The sequence below is a fragment of the Ambystoma mexicanum genome, chromosome 4p (assembly GCF_040938575.1).
Source record: "Ambystoma mexicanum isolate Mex_15411 chromosome 4p, UKY_AmexF1_1, whole genome shotgun sequence".
Lineage (NCBI taxonomy): Eukaryota > Metazoa > Chordata > Amphibia > Caudata > Ambystomatidae > Ambystoma > Ambystoma mexicanum.
In genome coordinates this window covers 999,057,178-999,067,795 of record NC_090927.1, presented here as the reverse complement: position 1 = coordinate 999,067,795, position 10,618 = coordinate 999,057,178, and positions in this window count along the sequence as shown.

Sequence of the window (10,618 nt, the reverse complement as noted above, 5' to 3'; positions counted from 1 at the left end):
TATGCTAACAATTGCCTCAGAGTGTCAAGGTTTTTTTCCAAAGAAAGGAAAAGATCTGGTTGTGCACAAGTGGGTGCTAGGTCATAACCAATAACTGCTTCTGCAAGAATTTGTTTTCTATATCTGTAGGCCTTTTTATCGTTTATTTTCCAGTAGATAATATAGTGAAGATTGACCTCCTAAAGGACGATCTTTCATACACGCGTCATGACCTAAAGCTTGTTTCCTTTAGCTTGTTTTAAACATAGGTCTGTCACTTTAGTGACTTTTTAAAAACTCCTTCATTTGCCCTTTTTGTTCTTTTTATGGGAAATCACAACACATTCCCATTTTGCCTTCTGATCAGATAGCCTCCAATCTCATTCTCTTCTACTGTACTCTACTACCTCATTTTACACTCTGATATACTATCCACTTTAAAAAAACATTATTTTAATTTTATTTTTTAATTATTGAATTTACTTTAGCAACTGTAACTCTCTTTCAAAAAGATGGAATGAGGTTCCCACAATCAATTTAAAAATGTAGTGGTGGCTCCCTTGCTTTTTTCTTCCCCTAACCCTGTTTACTGCCAAATCCTTGTTTAAAAAAAAATTGAATTAATTTTAGACGCTTTTACACTCTTTCAAAAAGAAGGACTTTTTTTCCTAAAATTATTTCAAAGCCATCCAATGTTATTTCTAGATCATTGTCCAACTTTGTAAGAGAAATAGAATAGACCTGCGATCAAACAACATTGAGAACGCAAACATTTGTTAGGTCAATCTCGGAAAAATGAAATATGGACGCTATGCTTATACAACTACAGGCTACTTACCACCATTGCTCAGAACAAATTCAGGCCCTGATTTTGACACATATTTGAAAACCTAATTTTCATTTTTAGTGAACATGTTTAGACATATCATTAGAAAAACAGTCTCCTCCTGATATATGATTGTAAATCCGAATGAAATATATAGATGCAAAATGCTAACTGAGTTGAGCTTCAATCTTGGCCATTCCCTCTTGTATTACCTATACTTTGACAGTGATATCCTACACAGGGACTCCATTTTGAAATCACTTGCCTGCAGTCCATGGTTTCACCTTCTTGTCTTCCTGACTTCACATTCAGTATTGCACAAATAGCTCCCAGGAAGCAGGCTTTGCATTGAAAGTACTGCCAGAAAATACTGATGGCGGCAAGTTATTTCCCATCCGAGAATACCTCCTCACCAGCCAATCTCGCCATGCTATAGCAGATAAACATCACTGCCAGCGGTATGTCACCACCACCCGGAAAAAAGCACCAGTGGTCAAAATACAGCTTGTGGAACACATTATTCTACATTTACAGCAGCAACACAAATACTGCTGAGAGTAAATGTTGTTGGTGTTAAAAATGCAGCTGGTCATGATATATTTACATTTCAGAATCTGACATCTGGCGCCCTAAAGAACAAACCACACATCCATTATCACGTTTGTGTGTGTGTGGGCGCACGCGTGTGTACACACACACACACACACTGGTAACACATAGATGGTAGCAGTAAATTATGGGTGCATCGTTTTGAAGAGAGCTGATCTTATTTGGCCAGTAAAAATCAGCCATGATCTGGCTGACTTTTCGTTCTTAATTGGGAGTGCTCGTGGTAATACAGTGGTAACGGGGAGTGCTGGAGGAAGGATTGGTCAAGGGCAACGTGTTTGTCTTGGAAGCAAGACATTGTGGCGCAACACAGATTTGAATCCCGATCTTGTGCTTAGAGACCACTTGCGGTATAAATGAATTTTAAAAAATAAACCGCAATTGTTTTTTTACATCAGGGGTAATTTCTAGTTGAATATTTACTGCCAGTCGTACCATGCTTCTAACCTGGTGGAGTTGATTTTACTGACCAATGGTATTTTTCCCTTATGTAATGGGAATTTCATTAAAGCCAGCGGTAATTTACTTTTACAACAGGAGGTATTTGCACTGTCATTTTGTAATATATACAGACCTTTAGCTGTGCTGGAGATATGATATGATTATTTATAATGTGCTTAATACCCAGAGGTTTCTAAGCCCAGACCCAGGGATCGAACCTGTGTTGTTCTGTGGCCTCTTGCTTCCAAGGCAGCACATTGCCCCTGAGCTATCCCCCCGAGACTGTCAGACACCTTCCACATGTATCATTTATTTAGCTTCTATCTTCATCCCAGTGCGTTTTTATCCCTGCAAACGCTTGGTAAAGACTTGTTTGAACATGGCAGCTACCATGTAATTTGTTTGTGATAATGGAACCTAAGTTATGTATCTCTGTGCTGGCATACGCACTACAGCTTCCTTTACAGGGGCACTGGAAGGGCTCACTGTATGCTATAGCTTGGAACTCTATAACTCTCATGACAGCCGTCTAATGACCGCTCTTTCTGGTTTTCTAGGAAGTCAGAGCACAGTGGGGAGAGAAGGAACCTTAAAGCAATGTCTGGTCTCTGTGGATCCCAGATCTTGCTCTTCCCCTAATTCCTGTGCAACCTCCTAATGGGTAGTGAGCATCTGAGGTGTGATAAGCGCGAACTAATCTCTCTGTCACGTCAGCAAAACATGGCGGACCAGCATGATGAAGAAAGACTACAGAAGAAGGAGAGTGGGATCTGTAGCCCATTGAGAGGCGATTGCTCACAAAGGCAACTCAGCCTCCAAAGCTACCTTTTATGCATTGACCAGGAGAAGTTGGGAAAAGGGGAGAGGTTCCAAATTGCCTAGCAATGAATGTCCTTTCTGGGCTACTCCTGTCCCGGTTACTTCATATCGATATGTTGTCAGTCGGTGCTGCCACTTGGGACTGTACTCATACTGGAAATCTTGTTTTGACCAGAAGAGCCTGGTGACCTTCTCTGAGAAATAGAGAGCCCAATGAAATACCACTGCGTATCTTCTATGTTTCTGCCCTGTATTCTGCAACACAAGTACACATTAAGTAACCTGGCCAGGGATCTGGTTTCAGGACTAGTTTTTTATTCCAGCATGGGTCACACTTCCCAACATAGGTCTGGATCTGAGCTTCTAATGATCTTCCAATTTGTGCCCTCCAGGGAATCTTGTTATTGGCTTTTATGGGTCATTATCTGGATTTAAGAAGTCTGATTTCTGCGCCTAGGTACATATGTCAGGGCACGCCCTAGAATTAATAGCTTGGAATATCACCAGAATTCAAAGCAAAGACAACATAAGGATTTCATTTATGTATGTACTTATTTCAGATTATTAACCACCCCCTGACCGATAGGTGAGGTGGGAAATCAGAAAAGGGTACCAGAAGGTTGCCGATGGGAATGGGCAGTGTTTAAAAGACCTGATGGTGACACCAGTGTATTCATTTCTGCTTACATTACACGCTCATCGACAATCGCCTTACAAGGAGCATGCTAAGACATGGCCTGAGGACAATGAACAGATATGCTCCCAGAGTAACATCAGGGACTTCTAAGTTTCATTAATCAAGTTATGAGCAAACCCAAGAAAACATGCATCAGAAATGAACTGTAAAAAATAAAATGGTTCTTTTACATCAGGCTTCATGCCAGAGTCCCGCCTCTAAGCACTGGACCGGGTAGCCAAACTGTGTTACGCGGAATCGTTTTGTTTCCAAGACAATGGCATTGCTCAGCATTCTCTTGTTTCCTTGACAACTGCATTGCCCCTGATAGATCCTCCAGGCTAACAATCTTCTATGAGATTTCAGTGCCTAAATGGGATATTCAGCAGGTGATATGTAAGTGAACAACCTGGAGCATAACCTTGAAGCCCGGCATCCATTCCTCAATCATGTGTGGCAAAAGATAAAAAAGGAGACTTTCTAGAAGATTCCATGTAGTCACCTTATAAGTCAGTTACCTCAGTTGACAGAAGTAGATGATGTGATATGATAGGTTATTTATAACGTGCTTAAGACCCAGTTGCTTGGTTCGAAGGCGAGCACCTTGCCCCTGAGCTATATTCCCGTGACTATTAACTATTCCATTGTTAATTAGCCCAGTAAAAATAAAAACCACATGGAGTGATTGTGAAGGTGGTGCTAATGATTCACACGGATATGCACGTGAAATTGTCTGGACAGGACTTGGGCCAAAAATCTTTCGGAGGGGAGAGGCCTACATGAAGACTGAGGGTAACAAAAAGAAGAGGACAGGAAAGACAAGTTGCTTTCAACTGAAATATGCTGGAGAATGCGGCGCAACTATAAGCAGCCTGCGTGAGTGTGCGCGTATTCTCTCCATCAGTGTTTGCGTGGCTTTGTTTTTTGTCTTGCCTGAACGGGAGAGGCAACATGCAAGGCTCTGTCATCCTCCTCTGACTTTCCGGGAACTGGAGCAGGTCCACTTTCAGTGCAGGTGGCTTGCGTGAGAGGCAGCATCAGGGCATAAATGCTGGCATCTTGCCAGCTCATTGGGCATTTGATAGTATTACACGGGTACATGTAATACTACCAAAGTAGTACTGTACCAAAGTTCAAATTGGCTAAAGCGGGGAGGGGGGGAGTAGTTTCCCAGTTAAAGCTGCTCAGCTATGGATCTCTCTACCACCATCCTTGAGAGCGGACCAAACTTACTTGAACTGTAGATATAACACCATCACCTGGCTTAAAGAATGTCCTCTAATGCACGCCAGCTACTTTCCTTCTGTCTTTACTGCTTCTTGTACTGTAAACAGACATCATAATGTCCAGTCTATGTATGATACTATCCTAACTATGTTTTGTTTGAATTATTCAACCTTTGTTGGCTTATAGTCCTCTCAAGGGCGACTCTTCTGTGCCAGTATTATATTTTGTGCTCAGATCTGCACTTCAAGTGTCTCTATTGTCGCTGAAACAATAATGTCTGAATGTTTTTCCTTTTACGTTGTCACTTGTAATTTGTGCGAGCCCAGCACCAACTGTAATGAGAAAGACTCTTCATTTTTTAAATTATGAATGGATTTATTCCCCATGTATTGATTTCATACATAGCATTGATCAATCTGTAGTAGTTATTCATTCATTTTCCATGCATTGACTTCATACATTTATACATGTTATTGAATTCACATGAAACACATATAATCTCCCAACACGTGTTTCTCCACAGCATTTAGCCGTGGTTCTTCAGGAGAGATTCCCTGCATGGTGTTCACTTTCTTAAATTATTTTAGTTTTCAAGTCTTGAGAAAGGAATTCTTTTCGCCAAAGGTGAAGGATCTTAGTCTTTTTAGTGTTTGCCAGGTCCGATTGCCTTGTGCGTTCTCGCCAGGATCCGTGATTGTTCTATCCTAACTATGTAACGTTGTACTGTTGTACTGCTTATTCCTACTGTATGTATCTACCACTGTCTGTAACCACTGTCTGTATATGTTCATCCATCCTTTAGTACTACTCTGTAACACTAAGCTGAAAGTATTCTTGTATCTCCTGCGCCCTGATACCTTCGAGTCTGGCGCGCATTACAAATAATAAAACAAACAAGCAAACATGGCAATGCTATCCGGTGTGCATTAGCACATGATGGGAATATTTGGCATGCGGTGCAGGCAGGTGGTAACATGATAGCAACACCATCAATGTGAGGGCGGTATCAGGGCACCTGATGCCAGTACCTGGCATATTGGGGAAGAACCTGAGAATAAAATGGCTATGCTCGCTATGTGGAAGCAGTGATTGGGCACAAGATGGCAATGTCTGGCATGACATGAAAGCACGCACAACTAAAGGTTGATCACTGGAACATTTTGAATTAATGATAACCACTGAGCAATTCCATTGTTTTTCAGCCTGCCATGCCTTTACAGACAAAGAGAAGGCCATATGCAAATCAGGCTTGGTCCCTACCCCAAAACTGTAGTCCAATCATATCATTTCTACGCTAGCCCACGAGCAACCCCAGACATGTTTCTGCCACATCATATGAGGCTTATCATATGAAAGGAGTAACTAGCATATGATGGTGACATCAAGGACATGGTTAGACTAACTGTGCCTCCATGCATGTGTGTTGTGTGTATGTGTGGTATGTTTGTTGTCACTGTGTTCATGTTGCTCATAGGTATATTGTACTCATGCCTGTGTGTGTGTCGCCTTTCTGGGCCTGCATGCATTGCATACATGTGTTTCAGTTCCTGTAGGCCTGCATACCTGTGCAAGCAGTAAGAGCGAGCGAGGCCTGTTCTGTTGTCGGTGCTTGTGCTTGTCCAGCAATGGCAAGAGGCTGCTGGAGGTGTCCTTACAGCCGTCCCCTGTATCACACGCTGCTGGTTGGAGGTGTTATGCAAAGAAAGCCATTTGGAGCTAAAATACTTCATAGGTACTAACTTTCTCATTCTGACATGTGTTATGTTGTGCATATCGTTCCAAATACTTGAAATATTTGGTGCCACCGTGTGCAAATATCATGATCGGTCTACCATGAGAAAAGAAAGTGTTGCTTGATTGTACATAAAGAGGGGTTTGCCTGGTAAATGGTGGGCAGAGAACACGTGTCAGCTGCAGTACTAGAGAGTCAGTAGTGTAAATAAGTGTCACACCTACTCTCCCACGTGCCTGCAACCTTTGTGCCCAGGATTGAGGTCATATGACGCTGATGTGTGAAAGCTAACGGCTCACTGTTCACAGACTATGAAACCCGTCCAACAACTGGCCTTGGCACCATGGAAATTATGCAGTGTTCAAAGCCTTTGCAAGTGTTTGGCAGGAAGGAAAATGTGTTTTTTCCTCAGCTGGCCATAAATATCGACTGTTGTGTGTGTCATAAACCCAGAATATACCATACTTCCCTATAGCACTTCTGTATTTCTATGCGTAACCGAGCGATCAGTTTTACAAAGGCCGTTCCAGTCACCTTGACTCTTGATCTTGTTGAATACAGAATAAGGCATATGACTTGGGCAGCTACTGATCATGGAATCATCAAGCGTGACATTCTGATGTACTGGGTCACCTTTTTCCACCTTGTCGATGTTAGCCGTGGGAAGCGAGACCCAATGGTGTTCGCTCAACAATCGCTGTGCACCCCCACTCTCTGCAGACCTGAAGAATATGTTCTTAAGAGTGCCATCCTTGTGACCGAGGGTTGTCAGTAGTGTTCCCCCACAAAAGGTAAAGCTGAGACGAAGACGAGCCAAGGCCAAGGCCAAGGAGTGGGTTAAGTGATGGCCCAATCAACCCCATGGTAAGGAGTACAACCTGTCAATACCACCTAGTTGCCCCTCAATGGCAGAGGCCACACATACAGAATCTGACTACATCAATTATAACCACCAGGCAGATGCCCACTGCTCTTTAGGGATGACTTTGGCATCCAACTTTGAAAATGCAGTGATGGCACCACGTCTTGCTCTGGCATCCAGGAAGCGGTTCCAGAGGCCAGTGGGAAACAGGAGGGTGTGGGTGTGTGGGTGTGTTTGTGTGTGTGGGTGTGTGTGTGTATGCGTGCGCAGGTGGGTGTTGGTGTTATTCATGGCATCACACATTGCATCACATGTGAAGTCAGAAATTGCTTAGGTCATTACATTGCCAATGACATGGTGTGTGACATCATCAATCAAAGATGAAAGCAAATTAAAGAGTTTATTTCATCTTATGCATAGAAGCTGGCTGGATTCTAGAACCCAGACAGTGCAGGTTATTCAAGGACTGTTGTTCCTTGAAATCAGTACAGTGACACCCCGGCATCTAGAGAGAGCACCACGCTGGTGGGGTCTCGCGAATAAAACAGACTTACCTGTACCTGCTACGCGTCTGCCTCACCTTGATGTGGACACTAGATTGCCGAAGAAGGGCAGGTGTGTGATGGCCATCTACCCTTGGCGATCGAGTGTGGGCTTCTTCATCGGGGGATGATCGGTCCTGTTTACAGTTCTTCTGGGACGGTGCATTGTGTGAGGGAAGGGAGGGTGATGTTGAGAGGGGGCGTTAGTGCTTCACCTTTTATAGCCTTCAGTTTGCAGGAGGGGAGAATGCCCTTTTTGTTGTTTGTGTGTTTGAGAGCTACACAAGTGTCCGAGAGTAATGGACGGTATCAAGGAAGGAATACAATACAGCAATTTTACAAGCTCTGAGGATGTTTGCGATCCTCCACACTAAATGGCATGGGGTTAGCAGCATTAACTGAAGGAATGTTTGCAGCGCATGAGAAAGACACTTTGACTGACACTGTTGCAAATACCAACCTTACCACCAAGGATGTGGCAATGAGTTGAATACATATTTTAGGCCTGCTGCAAATGGGAAGATAGCTGCTAGTAGACAATGACAAGTACCACTGGCTCCCACTTGTCTGGCAAGTAGCGTCCGCAGCAGCACCATCGGTCATACTAATATGTTCTCACCCTTAACAAAACATGTTATGGTATGTTACATTATCCTATGTTACTAATATGTTCTCACCCTTCGGTATACCAGAGACAGTTACGACAGTGAGCCCAAACAGAAATGTGCACAAGTGGCCTTGCATCACACGAACATCACAATTCTGTGTGGCCATAGTCATTTAGGATGAGAAGATGTGTCATATACTCATTGTGAGGAGTAGTTTAGCATGGGGAAGCCTGCTGAAGCTCACTTCTACAAGCAATAATTAAGGTCCTTCAAGAATGACACATGACCTACTGCCTGACCCATTGTGGCACATGAAAAGTTATTCTGGGTTGACAAGTCTGGATGAAGATAACACAGTGGCAACACAAAGCAATAAGAAGGGATGATATAGTTGTGTTAGAAATAAGGATTGTGATGAACTCATGAAGAAATATTCAGAGAGGTAAAGAAGAGACCCCACTCAGCGTGGATGTAAGGATGGAGAGTGGCTCCTGATGACTCAACACAGAACCCACAAGGCAAACTCCAACTTCAATGACACCTTACTGAAAAGGTTCGGCTTAAAGGGATTGTGCTCACTGGTAACTTCATGACTCTCAGTGACCAATAACATATAATCCTTCAGGTGAGACATCCCTTCTCTGCAAAGAAAAGATGTGTTGGAAGTCTGAGTATAAAGCATCTGGAGTGAACCTGTAGATCCACCATCGCCTCCACCATACAAGGCCTTCTGCATGATGGACAAGTCCTTAAAGTCCAGATTGACTCACACCATGGCTGGAACCAGACAGTCCAGCCCTCAGGCAATCAGGACGAATCAGTCGAATAACCCACCCTAAGACCAATCAGATGTGAAAAATGAGGCATGGCGAGATTGGTTTAAGCCAAAGGGGAGGAGATGTGGTGTAGCGTCTAGTGCCTAGGTGGATCAGCTCATGAAACCAGTGCACCCTAAGATCCTTTTCTCCTGAAGAATGCGGACAAAGGCATTCACCAGGCAGCACTTCTGGTAAGGTGTATGAGCAAGAGATGTGAAGAACACGGTGGTTATTAAGAGCTGGATTGCGAAGGATGTCCATTGTTGGAGATCAGCTTCCTACTGGCATTTGGGAGCGACTACCAAGAAAGTTCTTAGAGATGATTTGTCACACTATAGCACGTTTACAAAACAATGGTTTTTTCACTGTTCCCCCGATGTGGCTGCCTCCAAAGGATCACCACAGAGTTATCTCTGTCCATACGTCTTCATAAGGAGGGCTCTATCTATGGCATCTGCCCCTGCCCTAACAGAGTTGGCGACATGGCCAGGCCGCTCCAAGGGATTCCTTTCATTACTCAACCCCAACGCTATTCAGAACAAAAGACATTTCCCCGTGAGGGCCAAAGCAGCTCCATCTGTAACACTATGTAACGTTAGCAACAAACCTCTGTTTCCCATTTAAGCTTATTTACAAGGGGGTTGATTGGTTACAACTTGACACCCCATATGTGAAACCTCTTCAAGGAGTCTCTCCTCCTCAACATCTAGGCCATCACATTGCCCCTCTCCTCCCTGCCATCCTGTACAGATGTACCTCTCCTCTGTGCCCCTCTGCATTCTACCCCCGCTGTATATCTGTTCTGTGGTTATCTCTGAAAAGCGCTCCGCTATGCATGTGTACTGTTGCACACCTCTGTAAAGCGCTTCATTATGAATCTGTATTGATGTATACCTCTGTAATGCACTGCATTGCTTCTCAAAGCTAGCTCTGCGCTCAATAAATATTATAATAATTATAATAATAATAATAATAATAATAAGAATAATATTTTTGCGTTTAATCTGATACACAATGGTGTTAAGATTGCTTGGCCCTTTCATCCAAGCAGTTAACCTGACCTTGCTTTTACTGGGGAGCACTGTTTCATAATATCACACCCCTCATGGCATTGCCGTGTACTCAGCAGGGCAATGTGGAGCACTCAGAGCAACAATAACAGCTTCCAGAAAAACCTGACTGTTTTTATTAGACGATGTGCCCGACATGTCACAATTGACCGCCCACTGGTGCAGATGGATCACATTAGCTCTGTAATGTGCTAAAATGTGTATGTTGAGATATTGGACAATATTTGTCCTCCTGACCGACCGTGGAGGAACAAGATGCAACAGGTCATTTACACAATGCAAGGTACATTGCCTGTATGCACATATCCTTGGGGGAAATTGATACATAATGTATGGGGGTTTCGTCTTTGTAGTAGACCTTTATATAGCACAAACCTAGCTGGGACGAACCTGAGCACTGTATTTGTCA